Here is a 7,369-nt window from a genome sequence, read left to right as displayed (position 1 = left end):
AAAGAAAATAGAAAGCTAAGGGTCCCCTATACATATTGTGTATTTATTGTACCTCTAATTGCGCTAAGTACTTTACGGACATGACATGTACGAACTCTCCTAGTTGATTTCATGAAAGAAGCAGCATCATTGTACAAACATGGAAACTGCAGCTTAGTGAGTTTATGAAATACATTCAAGTCACACAGCTGATTACCTGGCAAAGCCACCACTGGAACCCAGGTCAGAAGGTCAGATTCACTTCAAATTTAGTGCTCTTAACCATTAAAATGTACTATATCTTACAGACTAACTGTCCCAATGCTTTGGTTTATGCAAATCTGCTGGTAAGGTCCCTCCCCAATCACTGCCACCACTACCCTTGGGTGTCTTCCCCCTCTTCAGGATGCTGAGTGTGCAAATATTAGTGTTGGGAGAGAAAATATCAAGATGTGAGTCTTCCTTGAATGCCATTAGTTTGAGGAAAGGTATAATTTGATGTATTGATGCAAATAATCCATAACCAATCTATAAATGAAAATTTGGGTGAGTTTATTCTGAGCCAAAATGTGAGGACCATAGCCTGGGGCCTTCCTTCCTCAAGAAGGAAGGGCACCAAAGAAGTGGGGTGTACAGAGTGGCTATACACCCTCAAAGAGGATGTTTCACATGTGATTGAAATGTCCCTTTTACAATAGTCACAAGACTGCTCTGTCAGCACAGCAATTGATGGACACAGCAGGTAGTAGGTCTGCTGTCTTGGTGGGCACAGCAGGGTGGTAGGTCTGTTATCTCGAGCTGGGTGGTCTCAGGTGAGCACAGCAATCAGTTCCTAACCTCAGGAAAGATGCTTATCCTTAAAGAAATGCCAGTGTAGGGGGAAGTTGCGCCTTTATCTTAAGGCCATTTGTTCTTGCCATAGCAAATGCTTGGAGCGGATATACAATGCATGCTCAGCGGCCATGTCAGGCCCTTTTGGAAAAAAAATAGGATGGAATTAGGTTTACACCAAATGGCTTCCTCATATACTCCAATATATCCTATTGCTTGCCATTTCTATTTGTCAGAGGAAATTTCTAATTTTATTTACTGTTAGGATTTTTGGGGCAATATCTGGTAATAGGTCCATTTGCAGTCAAACATAAATGCCTAATGAGTTATTTGGAAATGAAACTATTGGCTTATTTCAGGAAGACAGAGAGAGAGATGGAGGTGGTGGGGAAGTCAGGAGAGAAAGGGAGAAGGCGGTGTGAAAGCTTTCTTATGCTTCTATGTAGTGTCAGTATAAAATATTTTTAAACGTTGGGGAATAAAATCTCCTGTTCATTTTTGGGAATTTCTGCTTCTTCTTTGCCTTGAGCCTTATTCATTCATTTATTTAGGGGTTACAGCATATATTCCTGAAATTCTGGATGGTGGAAATGCTTGCCCTCTAAAAGCAGAAGTCCCTCTGGGTGCAGACTGATGCTTCCCTTCAAATCTGGAGCTGGAGAAGTTTCTTCATGGAGAAAGGGCCCTCTCCCACCGGCGCCCAGCGCTTTTGACTTTGAATCACCTCAAGGTGAAGGACGATAATTAGCATACTTACTTAACCCAGGTCTGGCTTATTACCTTCTGAACGGGGTGGGGGCCGTTTCCTCCCTTGCCTGTGTGGGTTGGAAGGACAGCCTGGGATGGATGTCATCTGCTCCTTGACGTAAGGAAGGGAGACTAACACAAGGCGTTAAAAACATCCTTTTCCTTACTTCACTCGACTCCTTGCATCTGTCACAGACCCTGCCAGGCTGACAGAACATTACACAAATAACTCTCCTTCTTAAGCAGCGACGAGGCAGCAGTAGGCATTTTTTCATTTAGAGTCTATCAACTGAGAATTGATAAAGTCATCACAGAACAGCTGTAGTTTGACCCTGACCTGACAAAGGAGATCGAAAATGTCTCCTGCGGAGAGAAGCGAGGGGGCTGGGAACATCCATTGGCTCAGAAAGAAGCTGCAAGTCGGCTGAGGGCTGACACCCAGGCACTCCGCCGAGTGTGTTTAATAACTGAGAAGTAAATAAAGAAAGGGCAGTCAATAAACAATCGCGGGTTAATAAATTATTCATCTTAACAATACTTCCAGTGTTTGCCCAGAGAAAGGAGACCGTCTTCAGGTTTTCTTCCAACCTGCTCGCCTGCTCTGAAGCAGCCTGGCTGCGGAGCTGTTCACATTCTGGACAGCAGAGGGAGCTCGTGTTACATCTAAGACACGGCCGGACTGGAACCTTCCAGTGCCTCTCCGTGTTTGTGAAGGAGAGGAAGATGGAAAAGATAGGAAAGTGTTGAGAAGAGGTAGAGAGGAAAATAGAAAACAAGTGGATAGGCACGGAAATGGAAAAAGATATTTTTCACAGGTAGATCAAATTCAACCCTGTACTGAGGCAAGGCATAAGGAAATAAATTAAAAAACCAGTCGTTCTCTATTCCTTGGTTAATATAACGTATTTATTTGAAAACGGTAGGATGACAGATTGGGAACAGTCAGGGCAAGGGCAAGGAGATATTTCAAAAATCCAACAGATTTATTTCCATTTTGAAAGCCGAACTCTGATTTTCAGGAAATACTCTCAGGAATCAAGTGGTTCTCTTGGGCTTCGCTGCCAGTGAGCAATCAGAGATGCCGCACAGCTGCTGAGGGGCCCCAGGCCGTTTGGAACAAAAACCTAGCACACTTTAACGTCTGCCCTGCATGGAAATGAATCCCTAATATCAGTCAAACTCCGTGTGCGTTTTCTGTTCTCATGGCGCTGTGCTACAGCCTTATTTTATTTATGAAACGGTGTTTTGAGGCAAAACTGTTGTAGGCTGCGGAGGGCCATTGTACTCCCTGGGATATTTACTGTATACCTAAGGCGTCGAGGTGTAATCTGTCCTGTGCAGTAATGCAGATGCTGAAACGAATGGTATTTATTTGTAATAACGCGCGAGGCAGCCCACAGGGAAGTGTCGTCTCGTTTGTAATCAATCCCAGCGCCAGGCTGTTGTTACAGCACAATCAGGCTTTGCATTAAGTGACAAATTGGCTTCGTCTTCCTATTCTGACTGTCATTTTTCTTCAGTGGGGATCCATCATCTCTGTTACAAGGCCTCGGAGCGTAGTACCACACACAGACACACACGAATGCGGACCTATGAATGTGCTCAGAAAAAAAACAAACACACACTGTCTCCATATGCCTACCAACAACCTCTATCTCTACCGCTACCCGTCCTGAGCGCTAAGATGTTGACGGAAGAAGGCGGAGTGGTGAGGTAGGCATGGGTGCATCTGGTGAAGGTGGGTCATTATTGAACTGACATTGGTATTCTTAGATTGATTTCAACTAGAAGCTTGATGAGAGAGTGGATATCTCAGTTCAGGAGACTAAGTAAGCTAGAATAGTAAAAGGGACTTTTTTGTTTTAATTTTAGATGAAGTCTTCTCTCACTGTGTGGCAGACAAACTTTTAAGGTGATGCCCCCACATCTCCTGCCTCCTAGTGTTCACACCCTTATGACTCTCTACCATGTGATTTGTTTCTAACCAACAGAATATTGCAAAGGTACTGCTTGTCAGGCCACGTTGAGGCAGCGTCCCACATCCCACAACTAGAAGGACGTGCAACTAAGATATACAGCTGTGTACAGGGGGGATTTGGGGAGATAAAGCAGAACGAAAAAGAAAAGGAAGATTGGCAACAGGTGTTAGCCCAGGTGCCAATCTTTAAAGAAAAAAAATTAAAAAAAAAAGAATATGGCAAAGGTGATGGGATGTATGAGATTACATGTACGTGATTACATGATCCTGTTACCTAAGATTGCAGCTCCCATCTTGCTGGAGTCTCTCTTTCTCCGTTGCTGGCTTTGAAGAAGCAAGAAGCCATGGAGCAGACCCCCAGGTGGTAAGGAAATGCAGAACGGCCTGAAGAAGCTGAGGACCCCCTCCGTCTGAAATCCATCAAAAACACTAAAGCCCACAGTTCTGCAACCACAAGGAGCTGCACTTTGCAACAACCAGAGTGCGATGAAAAGCAGATTCTTCCCCAGTTGAGTCTCAGAGACCACAGCCCCAGTCAACACCTTGACTGTAGTCTTGTGAGACCCTAAGCAGAAGACCCAGCCCAGCCGTGCTCAGACTCCTGACCCACAGAAATTGTGAGATAACAATTGTACACTTCTTGTTTTTCAAAGCTACTAAGTTGTGGTAATATTGTTAAACAGGATTAGACAACACTTGAAACTATGTTCTCTTTTTCTTCCCTCTCTGTCCTATCATCCTGTCAAAAACTGAACTACTTCTATAGTGAGCTGAATGAATTTTTCTGCTTAATCCATATCACCTTAGGTCTTATAGGAAAATTTGCCAAAACTTCTGGAATAGGACTTGCTTCCTATTTAGAATAAATTCAAAAGTTAGGTGCAAAGTGAAAATAAATTGCAATGAAATTGAACTTACGTAGCTAATCGTAATCAGTTTTAGGATTGGGTCTGGTTATAAATTAGATTATGATTATTTGGTTAGATGAAGGAAGAGGTTCCCACAGAACAGGCAAAAGTGGAGAATAGGAAGAATGGAGGCACTTGGCCTCTTTTTGAGAGTTTGCTTCATGTCAAGTATGACACATTCATGTTAAGTTTACATGTTAAGACTGACGCATTTTGAAGTTGAGAGTCTTGATTGATACCTGAGGGAAATTCAGTAGTGCAGTATTTGCTGGAGAGAGAATAGCAATGATGAGAACCCATAAAGATGGAGGAGAAAAAAGAGAGAAATGGTAGGTGGTTCCAATTAGGTAAGACAATGTGAGAAAGAGATGACTTAGTGGTAGGCAAGTCAGCAAGCCAAGTCATGGGTAGTGGAGCACAATGCTCTCTGAGCGCTGTGACACCTTGAAGGCAAATTCTACCAAAGAGGGGTAAGCACTAAGGGGCACTCCTGCCTTTGCTCAGATCAGTCGTGTTTCCTGGAATATTCTCACCACCTACCACACCATCCAAGTCCTGGGTGTCCTTCAGACTCAATCAAACACTAGCACCCTCCTGATATCTTCCATGTAAGTACTTGATTTCAACCCAAAGACATTTCCTCAGATTCTCTTAAATAATAAAGAAATGTCATTGGCTCATGTCACTGAATTGCCTGTAGGTAAACTGGGCTGATCCAAAGGTATCATCATCATCACAAGATCATCAGGGGACTAGCTATGTCTTTAAAAAACTTTTTAAAAGTTCTGCTTCCCTCTGGCTTTCCTTGTGGTAAAAAAAGACTTTGTTTCACACCTTTCAGAGGCAGAGAAATACCTTTAACCTAAAGTTCCAAGCAAGGCCCTGAGCATCACTCTGATGGACATGCTAAGCCTGCGATGCTCACCACTGAGCCTGCCATTTTGATCAGGGGAATGGAGAGTGCTGACTGGTGGACTCCAACTGCGGCTCTGGGAGGGAACTGGCTCCCCTGGAAGCACATGAATTCCCAAAGAGAAGCTGGTGTCCACTCAACCTTTATTTACACTAGCCCACGCTTGTTTATCTACCTTGGAAATAAAAATTTAAGAAGAACATTGAATGAATGAACGAATAAGAAATGGTTTTGGCAAGTTAACATTGTTCCTAATTTGAGCCAATTCATGAGTAAAGTTAGGATGTTGGTTTCCAATTTTGACCAATATTTCATGTGTGGATTGCAGGCCTTTCCTAATTAGAGTACATGACTTTTGGAAGCAAAGATTACATAGAGCTACTAGAATATTCTCCCTTAAAACATCGTAACCAACGGATGCAGGTTAATTGGACTGAGGCCTTGCGGACCAGCCTCACAAACTTCTGCCAGTTATTCCCCTCATTGCTTTAAAATTTTTATTATGAAAATGAATCTGATGGAGCTCAAATATCATCTTTGATCTTTTATGTCAAACTTATTAAAACACATTGAGACAACTGAAATCTCATTTTTGTACCCTTTTTGAACAAACGACTCCATTAATAATTCCTTTTTGAAATAATATGAGACGGTATGGGTTGGTGGTTAAACTCTCAGGTTCTGGACGGATTTGGGTTCAAGTTCAGGCCTCACTGCTTCTTGACTTTTTCCTGCAATGGGCTTCGTGTCCTCTAAGCCTCAGTGTTCTTATTTGAAAAATGGAGAAAATAGAAATAATAGAAAAAGATGGACAAAGCATGTGAAAAGAGAGTTCCCCAAAAGGAAATATAAAAGTCCCTTAAATACGTGAAAAGATCTTGAGTCTTACTCATAATAAGAGAAAGGAAAATTAAAGATACATGGAGATATTGTATTTTTCACCCATCAGATTGGATGAACTCAAAGCTTTGACAATACCCTCTCTTGCCAAGGCTGATGGGGAAACAGGCCCTCTCATGTACTGCTAGTACCCATTAGTATATCTCCTATGGAGGGCAAGTTGCCAATATCTATCTAAATTGCAAATGCATATATCTTTTGATCCAGCAATCCACTTTTGGGAATTTATCATACAGATATACTGGCACATACATGAAATGGCATATGCTCAAAGTTATTCATGGTAGCATTTTTTTTTTAATGGCAAAAGATTGGAAACAGCCCAATTTTCCATCAATATGGGACAGGTTCAATTAATTATGGTGTCAATACAACAGATTGCTAAGCAATTCTGTACTGCAGCATAAGAGAAGAGGAAGGTCTCTATGTATTGGTATGGAAACACTGACAAGTCTTTGGTTAAATGGGGGGAAAAAAACCCCAAAACAAGGTGCGGGGCTGGCACAGTGGTATAGTGGTTAAGTTTGTGTGTTCTGCTTTGGTGGTTCTGGGTTCACAGGTTCAGATCCCAGGCATGGATCTATGTGCTGCTCATCAAGCCATGCTATGGCGGAGACCCACATACAAAAAATTGAGGAGCACTGGCACAGCTGTTAGCTCAGGGCCAATCTTCCTCACCAAAAAACCCAAACAACAACAACAACACAAACAAGGTGCAGGACAGGATGCAGAGTCCATTACCTTTTGTGAAAAACAAGGAGGGAAAAATATCTATTCATATGTGTTTGCATTTGCTTAAAGGAACTCTGAAGGATATCCTCAAAGTCCAATGAAGCGGTTACCTTTTTAGAGAGCCAACTAAGGACAGGATGGGAATAAAGATGTTTCAGTCTGTACCTCTGAAGATTGTTTGATTTCTGAGACCTGTAAATGTTTTCCTATTCAAAAAAATTGAAAAGAATTCTGAGTATTTCTAATGCTTTTCCTTCTTGCCTGTCTGGGGAGCAGTGGTTAGAATACTTCTGTAGACTCATTTATCATTTATATAGCATATGTACTGCCTCTAGGCAGGAGGGAACATCTTAATGTAATGGTAAAGAGCATGCCTGCAAT

General features: G+C 42.2%; 1 long non-coding RNA gene across 2 annotated transcripts; it reads left to right on the top strand.

Annotated features, from left to right (window-relative positions):
* The first annotated feature begins 1,376 nt into the window (after positions 1–1,376).
* On the top strand, positions 1,377–5,873 carry LOC124237470 (uncharacterized). Of its 2 annotated transcripts, XR_006888010.1 has the most exons (4): positions 1,377–1,540; positions 3,078–3,270; positions 3,815–4,152; positions 5,285–5,873. It is a non-coding gene; the product is annotated as an uncharacterized LOC124237470 (long non-coding RNA). The 2 variants fall into 2 exon arrangements; XR_006888009.1 differs by having other exon boundaries at positions 3,815–5,873.
* The last annotated feature ends 1,496 nt before the right edge of the window (positions 5,874–7,369 follow it).

The sequence above is a fragment of the Equus quagga genome, chromosome 3, assembly GCF_021613505.1.
Source record: "Equus quagga isolate Etosha38 chromosome 3, UCLA_HA_Equagga_1.0, whole genome shotgun sequence".
Lineage (NCBI taxonomy): Eukaryota > Metazoa > Chordata > Mammalia > Perissodactyla > Equidae > Equus > Equus quagga.
Note: the sequence above shows the minus strand (reverse complement) of the source record. Positions and strands in the feature narration are given on the sequence as shown.